Here is a 9,326-nt window from a genome sequence, read left to right as displayed (position 1 = left end):
GCAGAGCAATGAGTTTTCTCAAGTGAAATATTTAACCTGAATTCTTAAAAGAGTTATCAGTACCCACTTTCTTTATTTCCTTACTTTCAACTCATTCCGTAATCTACTTTAATCTTCATTTTTTTTCTTGACATTCCACCAGAACAGTTCTAACTTAAGTCAACCATATAAAAGTCAGTAGACATTATTTAGTCTTCATCTCATTTCACCTCCCAGCATGTGACATGATTGGTGACTCCTTCCTGTGATGCTCTCTTCCCTTGAAATCTGTGCATCAACTCTGGGACTTTTCCACTCCATTCTTCATCCTGCATCCAAAGTTATTATATCTTATAAAATAAAAATCTTATTGTGTCACCCAATCCTATTCTCCACACTTAGACACTTAAAATCTACCGATGGCTTTTCTTTGTCTCATTTCTGTTTAGATAATGACCAATTCATCTGCTCAGCCTACAACTCTATGTGATTTTATCCTGCCAATTTCTCTGCTGCTATCATAGAACTCTGTCCCTCTTATTTTGGAGTCTTTCATAGGTTCCTTGTCCATGTCCTAAGGGCTTCAACATAGGGCCTATTATCATGCTGCTCTCACCCTCACCCCCTTTTGTGTCTTCCTCTCTTCTTACTCCCACTTCTCATCTCTGACTCATTAATGGCTACTGCCTCATCTTGGATACAGTATCGCTTTTTCAGGGACTCCTTCCCTGATGTACTCCTGTTCATGTTTGTGTTTTGTCTACTCCTTTGAGATGGTATTCCTTATAATCATTAGCATGATCATTTTATGAATTGCATTTCTCACCACAACCCTAGAACACTGCATTTTTCCCCAGTATTTAATATCTAACATTTAATACAGTGTCTACCTCATAACAGAACCTCAAAAATTTGTTGGTGGAGGCCTACTACAATGCCATTTTAAAGTATAGCTAATCTTCCAGTTACAATTTGGAGATGCAATTTTCTTATTCTTTGCCACCTGACACGAACAAAAGGGATCCCTGGGTGTTAGGACCCATAGCTGAGCACTACATTTTCTTAGTGACTTTAAACATATAATCTTGGTGGTGTTTATAGTTACTCCTTTAAATTTTTTACTCTAATCCTTAATAGATATGATCAGTACCTTAAGAGAAAAGCATGAATAATGATGAAGAACCCACATCTCTTAAGCTGTGCAGAATTTTCATAATGTTTTCTTAAGATAGGTCTACTGCTCTCCTTGCCCATTCTCTACTTGGCTATTCTTTCTTTTTCAGTGTTCCAGATAGGTAGAACTTAGTGGCAGTAGTAACCTCAAGCTATGATGAGAATCTATTCAGTATTATACGAATACAGTCTCTGTTCCTCACCTCTTCCATGTATACCTTCAAATTCTATGGACGCAGACACAAGGAAAACTCATGAAAAGAATATGGTATTGCATCAGACCTCTATGTACATACACACACACACACACACACACACACACACACACACAATCGTAACAGACATTATGGATCTGCTATTTATCTAAACTGTTACAAAAGATACAGTTTAACAGTTCATATTACTCTTCTTTGAGACAGGAACTGTGCCAATTTTCTTCATCGATGCATGTCTGGTAGTTAACACAGTACCTGGAACCTAGTGAGTACTCCTTAACTATTTGTTGAGTGAATGGAAGATACACTTACTGTGTCACAGGATCTGTGCTAAGTGCTCTACAGGAACTGTCATGCTTATAATGCTACCAACAATTCTATCATTATTAATCTCCCTGTTATCAATTCATGTCTCTCAGCTCCAAATTCTGAGACCTTCAAAGTCTCCAGCCTTCATTTCTGCTCTGTGAAACTGGGGCCCTTTAAATGTATTTTGTTTATCAGCTGACGTGATGTTAATGTTTGTCAATAAAGGGGATTGGAAAAGCATTGCAGGAGGACGGATTTTCTTTCCTGATTCCAGTGTACTCTAGGCAGGCTCTTGAAGCATGTTCAGTTTCTCTAGCACTTGTGTCCACTGGCTCTCTTCTTGTGCAGTTTTACAGTGGAGCGTCTTCAGTGAGCATCTCCTAGTAAACAGCTTTCTCTGGAACCCTAGATAGTAGGTTTCTGGTAAGTTGCAGAGGGTAGCTTTTTAGCAAGTTCCACAAACCAACCACAGCAACTTGTCTGCCATCTGGTGAGCCATGAATGTGTCCTTCCTCTCTAATAAGGTCTGGATCTCAGCCCGAGACAACTGTTACTTTGGCTACTCCATCTCAGCCCTAAGGCCTTCCTTATACCTGCAATTCCTATGTTCTTTAGAGTTCTGTGATTTTTATTAGCCAATGCCTCTTTACTTTAACCCCCTTGTACAGTCAATTCTTTAACATTTTCTTATTCAAGTTATTATGTAGTTCCTCTCTCTTATTGAATCCTAACTCATAGAATTCTCTCTGTTTTACAAATGAAACTGATGTCAAGAAATATTATAAATTTGTGCAAGTTCACACAGCTTGAAAGAAGAAAACTGATACTAGAATCCAAGCATTGTGATTTCAGAGCCTATGCACCTAATCATTATGCTCAGCTGTTTCTTATATGTGAATATAATAAATCTATTGTGTTCCATAAGGTTTTAACTATGTGATATGAAATGCTTTCATATTTGTTCTAAACTTGAGGATGACACACAATTTATTGTGTATACATACTGGAATTCTATGACTTCAAAACTTTTCATCTATTCTATTCGGTACTGCTCATTCATTATGATTATTTCTTTTCAATGGAAAGGTATTAAATCATTTTAATCTTTCCTTAAATATCAAACTCCCAAAATGTTAATTTTCTCTGTGTCATCTCTAGTTTTATTATGTGACTATATGTTTTGTGAAGAAGACTTCTGTGCATGTATTAGCAATCTATGCAGGCTGCTGTAGCTTTTTGAGTGTTCCCTGAAACAGTACTTAAAATTAACCACATGACCAAGTTACCGATGCTAAAGTCTTGGAACATAGGAAATGTGCTAGTTGTGACATTTTGATACCTCTTTATCATTCTGCACATAGTATAAATTTTAAATGTCAAATATTTAAGGGAATCAGAATTAATGGATGAAAGAGAAATGGTGGTAGTTGAATGATCTGGGTGATGGTTGTAGATGAAGAGAGAGGGAGAGAAAGAAAAAATGATCCCTCTCTGTTAGGAATGGACAGTCATATTTGGTGTCTCAAAAACACTGAAGAAAATTTAAGATAGTACATCAATGATCTCTCCCACTCTCCAAAAATAAAAATAAAAAGAACCAACAGTTTCAGTCCTGTAATTTGGAGCTTAGAATACCTCTTTTAGAAATGTGAAGGTTTAAAAAAAATCAAAACCAAAATAATGTCCTGGTTTGAAGAGAGGTTATTGAATTCTAATCTTTATCATAGAGGCATGTGAATGAGTAAGAGGTGTTCCCACCTGATAAACAAGCACACATGACGTCGTCTATTGTGTAATTTGGCTCTGCTGTTCGTTATTGTTACCATCATTATATCTCCAATGTGACAGCTTTAGTTTTCTGAAAAGGATTTAATTGGTTAAAAAAAAATCCCCTGTCCTTTATCAAGGAGCAGTCTGCCTGTTTTGTTCTTTCTCTCAGAGGGGAAGGAAAGTCTAAGCAAGGATGCTCAATGAGGCATTTTGAGGCCCCTGTGGAGTGGAGGTGCCCCCTTTGACCTTTTCATCAGTCTTTTCATTCCTCACCAGGAAGATTCCACAAAGACAATTTGAGAATCTTATGTGAAGCAGAACTGAGCTCTTGCAGTTAGTTATATGTGATGACAGAAACAGAATTACATGGTAAGCAGATCGTTTTGTTTGTGATATTTTCAAATATAATTTTAAAGCTCTCTTGGTGGTTGTATTTATTTTTTATTGTGTGTGTATGTGTGTATTCCAAACATATGTTTCTATATGGACATAAAGTATGTGTGTTATGGAATAGTTTATGCTTTAAGAAACATGAAGTGACTGAGTGAGATGCTACTTCAATCATGGGTCACCTGTGTTTTGATTATTTTGATTTTTTTCTTAAATGTGCCCAAGGGATATTACTTTTATCTATTTTCCCATGAATAAACCCATATTAGCAATGTGAGGGTTTTTCTTTCCATTTTGTCTTCTTTCAGTTAATTTTAACTTCATTATTAAGATAAATTGTAATGATGTTTAAAACCCCAGAGGCAAATGGGCTTCATTTGATTTCTTCTGGTAGATGAAAAAAAAATGTTAGCAGTTCCAATCTTCTGTGAAATGTGCCCTGTGCTTTGTGCTTACATTTTTAATGTGCCTTTCAAAATAGAATTGATTTGGTTCTTTCTTTTAAAATATAGAATGATAAATATTTTATCAGGGACAGGGTAGTTTTTTTGTTCTTTTTGGGGATATAAGCAACTGAAACAGTAAAAATAGTCTTACTAAATTAACCACCTGAACACAAAACAATACTATTTTTAATCAGTTTGCATTTCCAAAAAAAATTCACCTCAAGATGCAATTTGTTTGGCAGACGTTCTCTGGGGGAAGATAATTTTTTCCCCAGAGATGATCATAGTCTATCTCCTGCTCAGGTTTTCTGACATCTCAAACAAAAGAAGAGATTCAAATAACAAATAATGTAGGGAAATCACTCGAAGGAAAACATATCAGAGATGTATCATGATTTCTGGTGAAAGTCTAGCCACCCTCATGAAAAAAAAATGACAGATTTTATGAATTATGTGGCTTTTCATAATGTAAACTTTATTTTATACAAAAGAGAGGCCATTTATTGGCCAAACTCTGTATTCAAGCCATGGGGATAGTCAGTTGGACATTAGTCCCTGTACTACATAAAGCCTGCCCTCTTCCACTCATTTATGTTACAAAGAATAATTGAGCACCTTCCCTGTGCCTTGTGCTGTGGGAGATAAAAGGTGAAGTAAACACAGACCCTGCCCTCATGGAGCTTCAAGTCTAATGACAGAGTGAATATTCATATTCCTGAAACGCAAAATAATAATAATAATAATAATAATAATAATAATAATAATAATAATAAAGTGCCTTGTGAAAGGAATATAAAAGTTTTGCAGAATGTCTTGGGAATGTGTAAATAAATAGAGTTTAAGTCTATTTCTTCTTTGTAGATGGCATCAAGTATACAACAGGGTAAATTTGGGCTTGAAAGTCATTTTTCTATGGCAGAGTTCAGTATCACTTGGATTTTAGTGAACAGAACCATTATGGTTGCTGATTCTTCTACATCTTTTTTCTTCTTGTTAGGGCAGTGGCTTCTGTGAATTAAAGGGCCTGTTATCAACCCTGTAGGTAACAATCCTAAGCCTCCCTCACAAGCCTAATTATTAGCAAATTGCTCTTTCTAGATCAATGGTCATGCTTTCAAGTCTAATAAGAATGAAAAAAGTGTTCAAATCTGAGACATTTTTAGTCCTACAGAGAGAATGATTTTCTATGAGTCTCTAAATTACCTTAAAAAACTTCTTTTAAATTCCAGCCAGCATGTTAGATTTGAGACTTACCATTATGAAAGAATGTTTTCTTGGAAATCCCTCCTTCTCCAATTAATTTTTGTAATTTCTCTGTTAGGAACTCACTAATGGTTTCTTAGTAAATGTAACATCCGGATAGTAACAGCGTTTGTTATGTTAAAGTACAACTCAGACATTTAAAACAATATGTATTTATCATTTATCATGATTCTGTAGGTTGGCTGGATGTTCTAGGCTGTGATAGCTTAGCTGAGGATACAGTGGACTCATGTTTGAAAACTCAGCTGGGGAAGCTGTGTTCTCTCGAGGTAGATCCTCATTATTTGGTGACAGTAGAAGTCCCAGAAGCAAGTAAGAGAGGGCAAGCCCCAATGCACACTTTTGAAGACTTTGCTTTTGGCATGTTGGCTAATGTCCCATTGAATAAAGTAAGACATAAAACCAAGATCAGATTTAAAATTTAGAGATAAAGATTGCACCTCTTGATGGAAGGGGTGCCAAAGGCCATTCACTGCAAAAGGCCATTCATACAAGAAGTTGTGAACAAATATGAGGCCATTGTTGCTGTACTTTACTTCATGAATTGACCCCTTAGAGGTCAGATCCTGGGTAACTTTGTGGGATGTCCAAAATATCTCTTAAATGCTTCTTAACTTTCTATTTATTTCTTATTTTTTCCACACCATCACATCCATTCTTTCAAAATGGTTACTCTTATGCTAAGTGGCCAGCTGGATATCAAAATCAGTTCTCAGGCAAAGAGATAGGGTCTACCTTGCAACGCTGTTGGATTAGGTATTCTTTCAATTGGGAAATAAAACCTTTTTTTTTTATAAAGAAAAATACAATTATTGGCCCAGTGGGTGAGAAAAAAAATTTGTCTGTTTTCTTTCTTTTTGTTTTTAAACTAATGGGGTGAAGAGGAGAAGGGAGAAGGTACCCTAGCCAAGACACCTGAAGCAATAGCACATCATAACCAGCAGTATGTAAAGTGTACCCTTGATAAGCTAGGACCAGAAGCTCTATTGGAAACATCCTCATGCTCTGATAAGTCATAGTTTGATCAGTAGTAGAGTATCCATTTTCTGAGTTTGTTTTAAGTGAGAATATTTCTTAATTAATTGTTTCAAGATTTTAAAAAAATTTCAAGGACATTATTTGCTTCTAGCAAAAGTTGATATCTCAGCTAATCTGAATGCTGTTAGCAGCAAGGCTGTTCTTAAATTACTAAAAGTTACTAAAAATAAAATAATTGACTACCTCACCAGAAGCTCAATGGTTCTGATGAAACATTCCATCACTCTCTTAGAAATTCTGTTTCATGTCATTCCTGTTTAGAAAATATTATGTAATTAGCAGTTTTCTAGTTCCAGTGAGTGGTAAAAAGAATAAACAGTGAGACCTAATTGGTCTCCAAAATGCAGTGATTCAGCATTATGAACAAATTCCCTTTGTGAGAAACACAGAAACAAATGGAAAGGCTCCTATATTCTCGGAAAAAGTGAAACCAGATGCACAGAAGCTGATAGAGAGATTCAGAATACCTTCTCACCAGAATCACTACCTCCTCCACAACACTGTGTAATCAGGAAGAGATCCTTTAGCTCCCAGTTTCTTCTCCAGCCAAAGATCAGATTGGCTCATGTGTCCAACATCCCAACTCCTCTGAGGCTCCCCACAAAATTGGCATCTGTCTTGCCAGTCTTGGAGCTCTGATGGGTCCAGTCCAGTCTAGCTACCTAGGAGAGAATGAATGCAGTGCTTTGAGCTGATAGAAACTACTTCTTCCCTCCTGTGGCTCAGCACAAACTGAGCAGAACAAAAATACAGCAACCTGTTTCTCTCCAGGGAGGGAAAGAATTGGTAGAGGACCCAGAATCTCTGGCTGTGCTGATTGATGGGGTCTTCTGAACGATTTCAGGATGTGACTATTCTAATGCAGAAATACCAACACATCATCAAGGAAAGTGAATAACCAGGTGAACATGTTCCAGATAAAGGAACAATATAAATCTTCAGAAACAAACCCTAATGAAACACACTTTGCCTGATACAGAATTCAAAGTAGTTGTCACAAAGATGCTCAGTCAAGTCATGAGACAATACATAAACAAAGTGAGAATCTCAACAGAGATAAAATGTTAAAAATTGCCAAACAGAAATCATGGAGCTGTAGAATACAATAATTGAACTGAAAATTTACTAGAAGGGTTCAAAACCAGACTAGATCAGGCAAAAGAAAGGATCAGCAAATCCAAAGACAGGTCATTGGAAGTGACTCAGTCAGGAGAAAAAATAAAAAAGAATTAAAAAAGAGAAGAGAAACCTTTATGGATATATGGGACTCCATGAAGTTGATCAATATACACACTATGGAAGTCTCAGAAACTAGGAGAGAAAAAAAAAATGAATAGAGAGCTTATTCAAAGAAATAATGGCTAAAAACTTCCAAAATCTGGGAATGGAAATGGACAATGAAATCCAAGAAGCCCAAGTCACACCAAATAAGACAAACTGAAAGAAGCTCCACTGAGACACATTATATTCAAATTGCCAAAAGTCAAAGAGAGAATTTTCAAAGCAGCAAGAGAAAAGCAACTTTCCACATACAAGGAAAACTATTAAACTAGCAACTGATTTTTCAGCAGAAACATTGCAAGCCAGAAGGGAGTGGAATGATATACTCAAAGAACTGAGAAAAAAAATCACTGTTATCCAAGAACACCATACCCAGCAAAACTGTCCCTTAAAAATGAAGAAGAGATAAAGATTTTCCCAGAAAAATAAAAGCTGAGGGATTTAATCACCACTAAACCTGCCTTACAAGAAATTTTAAAGGGAGTTATTCAGGCTAAAATAAAAGGACACTAAACAGCAATGTAATAGTGTAAGAAAATATAAAACTTATTAGTAAAGTTAAATATACAGGCAAATACAGACTACTATATTATTGTAATTGTGGCATGTAAATTACATAATTTACTTTTAATTCTAAAAATTATTGGACAAAACCAGCTATAACTGAAAATATGTTAAAAGATACACAATATGCATAGATGTAAATTGGGACAATAACAAAGCTTGTATGTTTATAAGAGGTTAAAGTATAGTGTGTTAAAATGTAATTGAATTTAAGTTGTTATCAGCTTAAAATAGACTCATTATAACTATAAGATATTTTATGTAAGCCCTAAGGTAACCACACTCAAACAAAAATTCCTGTAGAAGTTACACAAAAGTGAAAGAAAATGGAGTGAAAGCATATGAATGTGAAAAATGAACAAAAGACAGAGGAAGATAGCAAGAGGGAAAAATAATCAAATGAACTACAAGAATAACAGAAAACAACAAAATAGCAATAATAAATTCTGTCTTATTAATACATACTTAAAATGTACATGAATTAAAATCTTCAATTGAATGGATTTGAAAACACAATTATATGCTATTTTTAAGAAAATCATTTTAGATTTAAGGACACATATAGGCTGAAAGTGAAAGAATAGAAGATATTCCATATGAATGGTAACCAAAAAGAGAGCAAGGGTGCCTACACTTAGATAAAATAGACTTTATGTCAAACATTGTCACAACATACAAATAAGGACAATATAATGAAAATGTGTGAATTCATAAAAAGAATATAATAGAAAAAAGGGAGAAATACAAATATAATATTAAATAATAGTAGGAATCTTTAATATTCCAATTGCAATACAGGATAAAACATCCAAACAGAAATATCAATGAAGAAACAGAGAACGGCTGGGCACGGTGGCTCATGCCTGTAATCCCAGCACTTTAGGTGGCCGAGACGGGC

General features: G+C 35.3%; 1 long non-coding RNA gene across 2 annotated transcripts in view; it reads left to right on the top strand.

Moving 5' to 3' along the window:
* Nucleotides 1-3,588: 3,588 nt before the first annotated feature.
* The window catches only part of LOC105471111 (uncharacterized), a 326,529-nt gene continuing 320,791 nt past the window's right edge, over nt 3,589-9,326 (top strand). For both annotated transcript variants that reach the window (XR_011624804.1, XR_003015765.2), the window contains exon 1: nt 3,589-3,815. This is a non-coding gene — a long non-coding RNA (uncharacterized lncRNA). The remainder of the gene's footprint in view (nt 3,816-9,326) is intronic.

Source organism: Macaca nemestrina, chromosome 6 (genome assembly GCF_043159975.1).
Source record: "Macaca nemestrina isolate mMacNem1 chromosome 6, mMacNem.hap1, whole genome shotgun sequence".
Classification (NCBI taxonomy): domain Eukaryota; kingdom Metazoa; phylum Chordata; class Mammalia; order Primates; family Cercopithecidae; genus Macaca; species Macaca nemestrina.
Note: the sequence above shows the minus strand (reverse complement) of the source record. Positions and strands in the feature narration are given on the sequence as shown.